Below are 12,822 nucleotides of genomic sequence, written 5' to 3' on the forward strand. Positions count from 1 at the left end.
AGGATGTGGAGAAAAGGGATGCCTAGTACAGTGTTAGTAGCAATGTAAATTAATGCAACTACTATGGAAAATGGTAGAGGTTCCTCAAAAAAATTAAAAGAACTACTATACAACCCAGCAAATTCCCTCTGGGGATTTATACAAAGAAAATAAAAACACTAATTTGAAAAGATACATGCACCCCTAGCCAAGATACAGAAGCAACCTAAGTGCCCATCAATAGATGAATGGATAAAGAAGATGTGGTGTATATATATATATATACACACGTACACACAATAGAACATTACTCAGCCATTAAAAAGAATGAAATCTTACCATCTGCAACAACATGAATGGATTTAGAGGGTATTGTGCTAAGCAAAATAACTGAGACAAATACTTTATTGATTTCACTTATACGTGAAATCTAAAAAAGCGAAACGAACAAATATAAAACAGGAACAGAGTTATAGACAGAGAACAAACAGGTGGTTGCCAGAGAGGAGCAGGATAGAGGGAGGAGAGAAATAGATGAGAGAGATTAGGAAGTACAAGCTTCCAGCTGCAAAATAAATGAGCAAAGTATGGAAATGTACAACGTGGGGAATTTAGTAACTATGTAATGTCTTTGTATGGTGACATTATCACTGGACTTGTGATCAGTTTGAAATATATAGAAATATCTAACCCCTATGTTGTCCAAAAAGGAATTATGTTGTAAGTCAATTATACATCAAAAACAAACTCTAGGAAAAAAAGATCACATTTTTTGTTTTGGGAGCAGGGCTTGGATGAGCAGTCAAAAGGTACAAACTTCCAGTTGTAAGATACGTACTAAGGATAAAATGTACAGGATAAATATACTTAACACATGAAACTTTTTAAGAGTAAATCCTGATTTCTCATTACAAGAAAAATTTTTTTCTTTTATATCTATGTGAGATGATGGATGTTCACTAAACTTGTGATAATAAATTTATTATGTTTATAAATCAAACCATCATGCTGTACACCTTAAAGATACAGTGCTGTATGTCAATTACATCTAAAAAAAACTGGAAGAAAGAACAGGTGGGGCTTTTTTGGGTGGTGGTTATTTTAACCATGTGCCTCTGATGGAACTACGTGTTCAAAAATTGTTCGTGACTAAAGCTTGGGCTCAAACAAGACAGCTGGGTTGCTGATGAGACGGGGATGGGTCTTTGCTTCAATTAAAGCAGGTAAAGGTGTGGCAACCGCTTGGCTGGCTTTGCTCCATCCGAGGACCTACCGATTCTTACGTCTTAGACCCAGCAGAAATGAAATCCGCCCACCTTTTAGTAGACAACTACTTGATACAAGTGGGGAAACCGAGACGAAGACAGGAGGTGACGTGCACCCACTTGGTCAAGAAGCCCATCTTCCGGACGGCTGGAGCCCTTGCCCCGCGCTTCCCCAGCGGACGTCCCTACCCTGCGGGGGACTGTGCGCTGCGCCCCGGCGCCCCCGAGTGGAGGAAGAGGTAAGGAGGGAGAGCCGGGCGGGTGGGGCGGGGCGCGGTGACAACGCAGAGCCGGGCCCGCCCCTGGCTCCTACCCCCGGAGCCCACAGCGCCCGCCCGCTCACGGCCGCCCGGGAGCTCGTCCAGCCCCGCGCTCCGCTCGCCCGCGCCCGTCCGCCGGCCGCCTGCGCTCGCCCAACCGCCGCCTGCGTCCGTCCGCCGGCCCCCGCGGCTCCACGGCTCGGTAAGCGTCCTACTGGCCAGGGGTCCCCCCCGTGCTCACGGGGTTCCCTGCCCCCGCGCCGGGGCCCCAGCCATATCTGGGCAAAATATTCAGCTGTCGCCGCCGCAGCCGCCAAGAGGGACTGAGCGTGGCTCCCTCTATAAATAGCCGCCGCCTGGGGTTGCCTCTGGGGCTGGGGAGTCGGGTGTCTGGGTCCGGACCTGGGCGCTCGCGTCCCCTCCACTCGGCGCGCGTGGCCCCGGCTAGGGCGCCCTTCTCTCTGGACCCTGGCGCCGCATCTGTAAATGGTAGAAGGACCTGGGAGCCCCGGAGGACTGGGGTCATGGCGGGGCCAGCGCGTGGCGCCCCGGGCGCTCAGCGGGTGCAGGTGCAGCCGAGCCGGCACTCAGGCGCAGCCTGGGTCCGGCTACCGAGGCTGTGCAGGTGGGAGTGGGGCGCCTACGCGCTCAGGTGGACTTGGTACTTGGGCTCGCGCTGCTCCTGGTTGCGGCAGGAAAAGTTTCCCAAACTGCGGGAAAAGACAAGGTTTAAAGCCCCACGGTAACTCGCCTGTCGCTCGGAGGCGGAAAGAAGAGGGGGAGAGCCTGAAGGCAGAAGTCCCCCCACCCCCGCCCCGGGTATCGTCAACCCACTGGGTGGACTCGATAAGCCTCCTCCCTCTCTGGGCCTCGATTTCCCCATTTGTGGGGGCAGGGTTTGGTTCCGCGCTGGAGCTGGTGGCTGGGCCGAAAGCAGTAGGGCGCGCTCTTGACCGCCGGTTCTCCCCCACCTGTTCACCAGCTCCAGGCCTGGGACCCTGGGGGGCGCAGACGCGCACATCCCGAGGGGCTGCGGAGACCGGTGGCTCTGCCGCTCCCTCTGACTCGGATCTTATACTAGACCTAGTAGAACCCTCGGAAAGCTGGGCTATATACACCCAGGACGCACGCTCCACGGTAGTTATGGGCATCTCTGCTGGGTGGCAGCCATCACCTTCGCAAAGGAGCTTGTGAGTCAAACAGCTACAGATCCAGTGAACCGGGCAGGGCTAGAGGCTCCAGTCCCGCTGCTCTCTGCCCTCTGTTTTCACATCTATATGAAGCTTATGATGCTGCCTCGGAGCCCTACACACACCTCCTCCCCCTCCCCATCTCTTCTGGCCTTGACCTTGGCCCTCTCAGACCCTTGGAGAGGACCTGGCCTAAGCTTTTCCTTGTCCGAATCACAAAACCAGACCCTAACCCAGGTTCTAGGCACTCCGCGGCGGCACCTGGAAACCTCCCATTTTACCCCCAGTGATGACAACCATTTTGTTTCTGGGGAAGGGATGCAGAGCCCCCTGCTCAAGGTCACACACTACTGGGCATGCCAGACAGTCTCCACCAGCCATTCTCACTCTTTTCTGACACTTGCTGCTCAGGCAGGTCTTGGGGATCCCCGAGCACCCCACCAATGCTCCCCCTTCTTTGGTCTGCTATTGTTTAGGACTTTCTCTTACTCAGACAACAGCACCCTCATCTGGAAGTTTCGTTTTTGTTTCTCCTTTACTTTGGATCTTTTTTTTTTTTTTTTTTTTCTAAAGCCATCTTAAAGCCTCACAGATAGAATGAAGAAGAAATGGAGACAAATAGTAAGGTTCTCCTCAATTGCAGCAACACATCAAGTAGGCAGAGACAGAGCAAAGAGTGCTGTCACTCTGATGTGTTAATTCTATTTAATGAACCAGCCTTGCAGATCCACGATTTAGAAGATGTTGACTCCTGAGTTTAAGTGGAAAGCCTGTGTTGTCTAAAAATAGCCTCTGCCCCACCTTATCAGGGTCTCACACTTTCTCCCTTCTCTGGGGTTGGGCTGCTTCCTGCTGCTCAGCAAAAAGTACAACTAGGAGTAGGTAGTGGCAGCTATGAGTAACAGGCTGACCTGGATGTTAGGACACCCTGCCTGCCACTGACTTAGAGTGACCTTGAGCAAGTGGGCATGATATCTCCACTGGATTCAGAGTTTCCCTCGGAAGATTTTCTGTCATGAGAAAAGTGAAGTGCCAGGGATAAAATTCAGGGGAACTCACTCTGTGAAGAGGAAGGAAAGAGCAAGGCGAAACTGACTCCCAAGAGCCAAGAGAGGAGAGAGATTGGCAGTGCCAGTTGGTGCAGAGATGAGGGCTGGGAAAGGGCCACCATGATTGGCAGGCATCGTGGATGACTTTGGCCAGGGCATTGCTGAGGGTTCAAAAACGGGATCTGCCACTGCTTTACTGAAGCCAGTGGCCCAATCTGTCTGAGCCCATTTCCTTCTCCATACAATGGGGATAATAAGAGCACCCATTTCACAGGAGTTTCTGTGGGGATTGGTGTCGGGGGAACGATGCAGGGGAAGCCCCTGGTCCTGTGCTTGGTACCTGCGACGCTGTTAATGCTGGCGAGAGGAGGAAGAAGCTAATGGGAGCTGAGGATGTGGAGACAGAGCCCGCAGATCTTCTAAAAGCTTGGAGGAGAAGGTGGTAGGAGCTGAGTGTGAGAAGAGGCTGAGCCAGACCCCAGACCCCGGAGAGGGGAAGAGGGAGAGGAGAGCGTCTGAGGGACTGTGCATAGGAGGCTGAGGGCCTTCCTTCACCACCTGCTGAATGTCACAGGCTCTCAAACATCGCATTCCTCTAGATTCAGGCTGAGTGCAGAAAGGATAAAATGAAGCCAGTCCTGACTCAAACCTGGTGTCCCCTTGGGAGACTTTAGTATCTGTGAAGGGGGGTAGTGATGGGCCATGAAGGGTCGTTTGATGCTGCCAGAGGCCTTGTGACCTTGGCTGGCTTATTCCTGAAATGACATCATCTATTGATGACTCCTGCTGAGCCCAGTCGTAATGGCCTTTTCCAGGCAATGTTTTGATTTTTCGGTCGTACTAATGGGCCAGCCAGGCTGCCAACATTTCTAAAGAGGCCATTTCACTTTTCGCTTAAAGCCAGAACACCAAGTGATCAATTATTTGGCCACTAGGAGCTATTACCAGTTTAAAGCCACAAATGGTCTGTATGGAATAACATGAATCACATGGCAGGATTGGGGGACCATTTCCTGTTTCTTGTTTTGTTGTGTAAAATCCTCCTTTGATTAATCATGATAAGACCAGACGCTGTGCTTTTAACAATAGGAAAGAGTGAGCTCACTGAAGTCAACCTAGGACAGCCTGGGAGTTTTTCTTCAATGTTAGGATGTGCTGGATCCAGATCATTTCTCATCTGAGAAACTAAACAAGCTCAAGCATTTCTTTTGTTTCTCCTTTTCTTACATCCTTTTGTTTTCCTCTTGGAGAAAAACAGATCTGTCTGTCTTGGCTCTTCTCAGGGCCCCAGCCCTGGCCCCCACTCACTCTGGAGCTTCTAGAGAAGTCCATTTCTGGGAGATGCTTCTAGTGGGTGATGAGCAGAAGGGTCTTGAGCCTCACTCAGCCATCCTGGACTCACCTCTGCCTTCTCTTGAATCTTAGTGCCACTCTCAACCTTGCTCCTTTTCACCCCATACCCTCCTCCTGTCCTATTCACTGCCAGGGCTCCTACCACCTACTCAACACTCAAACTCCCAAATTCATGTGCCCAGCCTGGACCATTCTTCTCACCTCTAGGCATCTATGACTGCAGCCATTGGACAAAGCCAGAGGGTGTCCCAAACGCACTGCACACCCAACAGGCCTGACTCAGGCTCAGCACCCAGTCTTCTTCCTGCGTTCCCACCTCTTGGTTAACAGTAACATCGTTCGCCCAGGCTCTGAGCCAGAAACCTCCCTGCCTTTCACCACCCCATTCATTTGGTCAACAGTCCTGTCAGTCTACCTTACTTAGTATCTCTTCTTTTCACGTCTGTCCCCATAATCACTACCCCAGTCGAATGGTTTGCCATCTCTCCCCTGAGCTAACATCAGAGCCTCTTAAGAGTCTTTCTGCCTCAGTGTTTTCTTCTCATGCTGTTGTGAAAAGATCTTTGTATTAATAAAACGTAGCTTAGACAGTGTTATTCCTCTCCATTTAGGGACTCCCCACTTCCTGCCAGATTCCTTGTCATTGATCACCATGACTATCAAAGATCTGACCCCAAGCTGCTACTCCAAATCCATCTCCTGACACTCCTCCCAGTTCTCTGCACCTTCTGGTCATGGTGCAAACATATGTGACTTGCTGCCTTGCTGCCTTTGCCCCTGCTGTTCCTTCTGCATGGAATGCTGTCCTCTTCCTTATCTGCATGGCAAACTTGGGCTGTTCATTCGCTAAGTTGCTTCTGACTCTTTGCCATCCCATGAACTCCAGCAAGCTAGGTTTCCCTGTCCTTCACCATCTCCCAGAGTTTGCTCAAACTCATGTCCATTGAGTCGGTGATGCCATCCAGCCATTTCATCCTCTGTCGCCCCCCTCTCCTCTTGCCCACAATCTTTCCCAGCAAACTTGTTGCTTCACCTGTGCTCCCACAGCCCCAGCTATGGTGAGTTCTAAGTGTAATCAGCTACTTTCATCCTTATCTCTGACCAGATTGATAGGTCCTTGAAGGCAAGAGTTTATGGCTCATTTATTTCTGCTTCCCCAGTGTTGAACTCAGAGCTCAACCCTGGGCAGAGTGCGAGTGTTTTATGTTTTAGTCGATGACAGATCACTGAATGAATGAATATGTAAAAGAATAAGCAAATGAAAGTCCTGTGTAACCATGACGATTACACAAAAACAGCTACATGTTTCCCCATCCCACCACCATGTCAGCTCCCTGAGGGCAGAAACCACACCTGTTCTGCTCCCCACCAACCCTGCAACCTCTTTCAGCCTTCTCACAATAAATGGAATGAACCCATGATCTCACTGGAAACTCACAGTAATCCTGGAAAGAGAGGAAGGGCTGGTATAATGACCCCTTTTTGTAGATAGCCCAGTGAACCCCAGTAGGAATCACTCCAGGTAATCCAGTGGGGGTGTGCTCTCCCTGGAGAAAACCCAAGTGCTCTCCAGGGTTTAGTAAACTTGAGAAATCAGAGTCCTTATGTTCTGCACTAGTGCGTCTCTAGCATTAGAACCTCTTCAGTTCAGTCGCTCAGTCATCTCCGACTCTTTGCGACCCCATGAATCGCAGCACGCCAGGCCTCCCTGTCCATCACCAACTCCCGGACTTCACTCAGACTCACGTCCATCGAGTCAGTGATGCCATCCAGCCATCTCATCCTCTGTCATCCCCTTCTCCTCCTGCCCCCAATCCCTCCCAGCATCAGAATCTTTTCCATTAAGTCAACTCTTCGCATGAGGTGGCCAAAGTACTGGAGTTTCAGCTTTAGCATCATTCCTTCCAAAGAAATCCCAGGGCCGATCTCCCTCAGAATGGACTGGTTGGATCTCCTTGCAGTCCAAGGGACTCTCAAGAGTCTTCTCTAACACCACAGTTCAAAAGCATCAATTCTTCGGCACTCAGCCTTCTTCACAGTCCAACTCTCACATCCATACATGACCACAGGAAAAACCATAGCCTTGACTAGACGGACCTTTGTTGGCAAAGTAATGTCTCTGCTTTTCAATATGCTATCTAGGTTGGTCATAACTTTCCTTCCAAGGAGTAAGCATCTTTTAATTCCATGGCTGCAATCACCATCTGCAGTGATTTTGGAGCCCCCAAAAATAAAGTCTGACACTTAGGATGTTGTTAATGCAGATTCTGCCTCAGTAGGCCCAGGAGGGGGCCTGAGACTCTGAGTTTCTAATAAGCTTCTTAAATAATAAGCTTAATGATTCCTAATAAGGACTAATGCACATCCCATAATGTAAGGGTCGTCCTGCATACTCTGACCACGAAACCTTGGGCAACAAGGTGCCCATGACTTCTCTCAGTTTTCCCTTGGTGATTGCATTTTTTTGTTGTTTGGTTGCTAAGTTGTGTCATACTCTTTGCAACCCCATGGACTGCAGCATGCCAGACCTCCCTGTCTTTCACAATCTTCCAGAGTTCGTTCAAACTCTTGTCCATTGATTCGGTGATACTATTCAACCATCTCATTCTCTGATGCCCTCTTCTCCTGCCCTCAACCTTTCTCAGCATCAGGGTCTTTTCCAATGAGTCAGCCCTTTGCATCCAGTGGCTAAAGTATTGACGTTTCAGCATCAGTCCTTCCAACGAATATTCAGGACTGATTTCCTTTAGGATTGACTGGTTTGACCTCCTTGCTGTCCAAGGGACTCTCAAGCATCTTCTCCAACACCACAATTCAAAGGCATCAATTCTTGGGTCAAAGGCATCAGCTTTCTGTATGGTCCAACTTGATGGGCCATTGCATTAAGATAGTGCTTTTACTAAAATCTACAAATGAATTAATTTAAACTTTGACTCCAAATCAAAAATCCAGGGCTCTTTCTGTTTTGTTTGGTTGGTTGGTTTTGTTTCTGTCACATAGAGGGCGTGAGGGGCATGACAAGGCCAGGGCGTGTGGTATGCAGTGGGGCATGTGGGAAGCCCGGGTAATTCGATGTGCAGGGGGCGGAGACTAGCAAGGGGGCAGGGGATTGGGGAAGGGCCTTGCAGCCAGGTGGCTGGGGCACATGGTGGGGTCACGTGTCCTGAGCACACTGGCAGGGAGAAAGCCCCAGGAATGGCAGGCTGCTGGAAGGATCAGGCTTGCAGCTGTGGGTTATTTCCACCTTCTATCTTCCTGCCTTCTCCTTTCCTCTTCAGAGAAATTTAGATTCAGAAATGACTTTTATGTCAAGCTGCCTAGTTCCTGGTCAGCCTAGATTCCCCCCTGAGTGCCAGAACTCCAGGCTCCTGTGTCTGATTGGGTTTTTTCAGTGCACATCGCTTACACGTTCGCTATCTATGAACCCAGCGTGAGCACCTGGCCCATGCAGGGGTGGGAACCCGACTCCTGCCTCAGAACCATTAAAAGACAAGAAAGAGAGGAGCCAGGAAGGCGGACTTCCTCCTGGCAAATCCAGGAAGACTTAAAAAGTCAGACTGAATGGCAGCATTGAGTGCATTTGTTTATGGTTTTTCTATTGCATTTCACTTATACCATTAAAAGGCTATGAGATTGCTTAAAATAAACCCCCACCAGCCACATAATTGGTAAAAACAGAAGAAAGGGAGAGAGGAGGGAGAGATGGCAGAAAACTTGAAAATTAGGGTCATGAAACTCTGAGAATCTGGTGGGAGTCATGGACCCTTGCTCCAAAAAATGAATATACCCATGCACACAACAGTTTGCATGTCATTTCTGTGGATGCATGGGTCACTCTGAAGGTCTTTCAAAATGCACAACACAGAATAAGGAGAGGAGTTATTTCATGTCCTAGCTGAAGATGGACATTCCAATCACCTCTGAGATAAATCATGATGGCCAAAGGGGAAAGGGAGAAGAGATGAATTAGGGGCCACGTCATGTCTGATTGAAAAACACCAATCCTTCAGGAGAAAGAAATGTTTTCTTAGCCCTGGTTCTCAGAGTCTTGGGAGGCAGTTTTGCATAGTGGTTATAAACATACCTTCCTGGATTCAAATCTAAGTTCTGTCAGTTACTGGCTGTGTAAACTCAGGTAACTGTTAACCCCGTGTGCCTCAGTTTCCCTATCTATAATGTAGGGTTACTGTGGGGATCTCAGTTCACACATGATTGAAGTGGGGTTGTTGTGGGGACTCAGTTATTATAGGCAAAATGCTTAAGCCAGCATCTGGAACATTATTCATATTAGAAAAGTATGTGCTCTTATGAGAAGGCGGCGTGGCGCAGTGGTGATGAGTACAGGTTGCCTGTCTGGATTCAAGTCCTGGCTCTGCTACTTATGAGCCTTGTTACCTAGGCCACTTTAGTAGGTTAGGTTCTGTCCCCTGAAAAGTCATGTCCACCCAGAACCTCAGAAGGTGGCCTTCTTTGGAAATAGAGCCTTTGCATATGTAATGAGTTAAGATGAAGTCATGCTGGGTTGGGGAGGGCCCTAAATGCAATGACTGGGGTCTTTATGAGACATAGAGTGGACTGACCCAGGGAAAAAGGCTGTGTGACCACGGAGGCAGAAACTGGAGGGATGCAGGTACAAGCTAGAGGATGCCCAAGGTTGCTGGTCATCACCAGACGCTAGAGGAGCATGGAGCAGAGTCTCCCTGGGAGCCTCCGGAGGGAGCCAACCCTGCCCATGTCTCAGTTTCCAGTTTCTGGCCTTCTGAACTGCAGCAGGGTGAATTTCTGGAGTTCAAAGTCATCCAGTTTGTGGTTATTTGTTATGGCAGCCCCAGGAAACTGCTGCAGTCAGATTACTGCTTTTCTGTTTCTTCAACTAAAATGGGAGTTAAAAAGTACCTACTTCATAGACTTATTAGGATTGCATGAGATAATCCACATAAAGGGTTTGGCACTGTGCCAAGCTTGTGGTACATATAGAATAATGCTTGTAATTAGAAGGTACCTTGACATAACAGGCAATGGTAGCCTCAAGGATGGTGTTAGTAGCATCCTATTGTACACCTGCACTATAATTCATTTGCCCTATTGATGAATTTTTATGTGGTTTCCAATTTGGGGATAATATAGATAATAACCAGATTCTCTGGTTATTCTGATTATTGTCTGCCTCACATGGTAAAGAACTGGCCTGCAATACAGGAGACCCAGGTTCACTCTCTGGGTCAGGAAGATCCTCTGGAGAAGTGAAAGGCAACCCACCCCAGTGTTCTTGCCTGGAGAATCCCCATGGACAGAGAAGCCTGGCAAGCTACAGTCCATGAGGTCACAAAGAGTCAGACACAACTGAGTGACTGACACTTTCAGATAATAACCAGATAATTTGTATCTTTGTACAATTCAGTGATTACACTAGCAGAATAAATTCCTAGAAGTGGAATTGCTGTGTTAAAGCATGTATGCATTTGGGTAGATGTGGCTTAATCCGTCCTGAGAGACAGTGTACCAAAGCATCCTTCTATTCTGTGTGAGAATGTTGATCTCCACATCTTGTGAACACCAGGGATTCTCACTAAATCTAACTCATCCTTTAGCTATAACTCAAATGGTCCCAAATTATGAGGTCTTCCTTATTTACTTTCAACCAGAATTCATATCTTCCTTCCCTGTTTCCCTTGGGGTCATTTATGCATCAGTGTGGCCATCCCTCCCTTTCTCCAGTCTTCCCTTTTTCTTTCCTCCGCTCTCTCCATTCTTTCCTCCACCCATCTACCCATCACCCAACATTCAAGGCACTTCTTATTTTTGTTGATCTGATAGAGGAAAACTGATGTCTCTTTTCTCGATTTACTTTTCTCTTATTATGGGTGGATTTCATTCTCTGCTCATAGGTTTATTAGCCATTTCTGTTTCTTTTTATGTGAATTGCCTGTTTTTTCCCTCGTCCCATATTTTTGCTGGGCTATTCTTTTTTTTTTTTTTTTTTTTTTACAATTTAGGAACTCTTGTCTATTAAAAAAGTTAGCCCTTATTCAGTGTACAATAAATATTTCCCCCCACAGCTTGCCTTTTGGCATTCCCCATGCTACTTTTTCATCTTGACTTTTTAGAAAATACAAAAATGTGCTTCATAAAGCTGTACGTCTGTTAACTGCTGCTGTTAGGCAAGGTGACAAGGTTCATAGGTGTGAAATGGAGAGTGAGAGTAGGAGTGAGTTCGCAAGCTTTTCTACAAGTCAACTTTTAATTCCACCAAGGCTTTTGTTTTATGGCTGCCAATGCCAGTAATAATGCCAGGCATTCATTCATTTACTTATTCAACAAACCTGATTTCAGCCCCTGAGAGAGGCAGACTCTGATGGATCGTGGGAGACAAGGATGTTTCTTCAAGTAGCTTTCAGGCTTAAGGTAGATGGGGTGCAATAACATGATGCTTCTGATGGCGGAACTCTGATGGCCCCTTCCCCTGGTGTTAGCTATTTAGCTTGCTAGTACCCTTTTCAGCTGGTATGGAGAAAGACGTGATGGGTTAGGGTTAGGGCAAGAGGCTGGTGGGAGATTTTGGTGGCCTGAGTCAGGGCAGTTTCAGAGAGGCAGGAAGAAGGAACTACAGTGTGGAGTATGGCAGGATTTGCAGGGCAGGGGGACCAGCCAGCTGGGACAGGGCAGTGGGTTCAGCATCTTTTCCTGAAACACTGTTGCTCACAATGACTCATGTGGTGAGTCAGACACAGTGATGACCTCAGGAGGTGCAGGACGAATGGTGCACACACACATACATGCACTTTTCTAATGTAAACCTGTTGACCACTTTGACGTTTGGACCTTTGAGGCTCCATGTGAACTGGGATCTGGCTCATAGCCACTGCAGAGAGTGATGGAGTCAAATGCCGTGTTTTGTTGCCCTGCTTTTTTTCAGAAGGCCTCTTGTGAGTAAGAGAATGAGATCAGCCAGGGAGAATAAGGCAAACAAACCAGAAAACAAGTCTTTCAAAGAGAACTGATGGTCTCTGAGTCCCCATGTTCTCTACTCAGTGGCCCCAAACATATCTTTCATAACAGAACCAGGTCTTGAGGGGCCTTATAATCTCATCTTGTCAATTCCCCAAGCCCACCATCAGTCAAGATGTCAGCCCTCCCTGGAAAACAGCGTTTTGGGCTCTAGGCTCTCTGCTCACATGCCTGGCATAACAAGTGCTCACCACCTCCTGAATCAGCCCAGCTCCTCCTCGGGCATTTTTTATTTTTAGACAGTTTCTTGGGCTGATCAGAAATCCACGCCCTGGCCGCCTCAGTTTTAAATCTCTGTCTTCTGAGCACTGAGATCCATAGACCACTTTTGTTCCTTCCTCTGCAGGTCAGTCCATTAGAAGTTTGCTGGGTGCTATCATGTTCCCTCTGTCCTTCAGCTGTTCTTCATATGACACCCTGCCCCCCTTCTCTGGACTTAGCTAGAAATACTCAAGAGAAAAGGCCCACTTCACAGGAGTGGTCACCCATGTGGCCAATAACCATATGAAACATGCTCAGCTGACATCCTTCGTCATAGGGGAGATGCACAATGAGACACCGCTGCCCACCGCTGTAATGGCTAAAATGGAAACTTACTGACAATACCAAGAGTTGGCAAGGATGTGGAGCAACTGGGTTTCTCAAACACTGCTGGTGGGGATGTAAAATTATACAAGTACTTTGGGAAACTGTTTGACAGTATCTCCTGAAACTAAGC

At 48.2% G+C, this 12,822-nt stretch overlaps 1 protein-coding gene across 2 annotated transcripts in view; it reads left to right on the forward strand.

Moving 5' to 3' along the window:
- The first annotated feature begins 1,559 nt into the window (after window positions 1-1,559).
- Window positions 1,560-12,822, forward strand: part of TMOD1 (tropomodulin 1) — an 88,806-nt gene continuing 77,543 nt past the window's right edge. The window contains exon 1 of one of the 2 annotated variants that reach the window (XM_040238618.1): window positions 1,560-1,706. The gene's annotated coding sequence lies outside the window, so the exon portion shown is untranslated. The remainder of the gene's footprint in view (window positions 1,707-12,822) is intronic. The other variant, XM_040238629.1, reaches the window with a different exon arrangement.

This window comes from Oryx dammah, unplaced genomic scaffold, assembly GCF_014754425.2.
Source record: "Oryx dammah isolate SB20612 unplaced genomic scaffold, SCBI_Odam_1.1 HiC_scaffold_1, whole genome shotgun sequence".
Lineage (NCBI taxonomy): Eukaryota > Metazoa > Chordata > Mammalia > Artiodactyla > Bovidae > Oryx > Oryx dammah.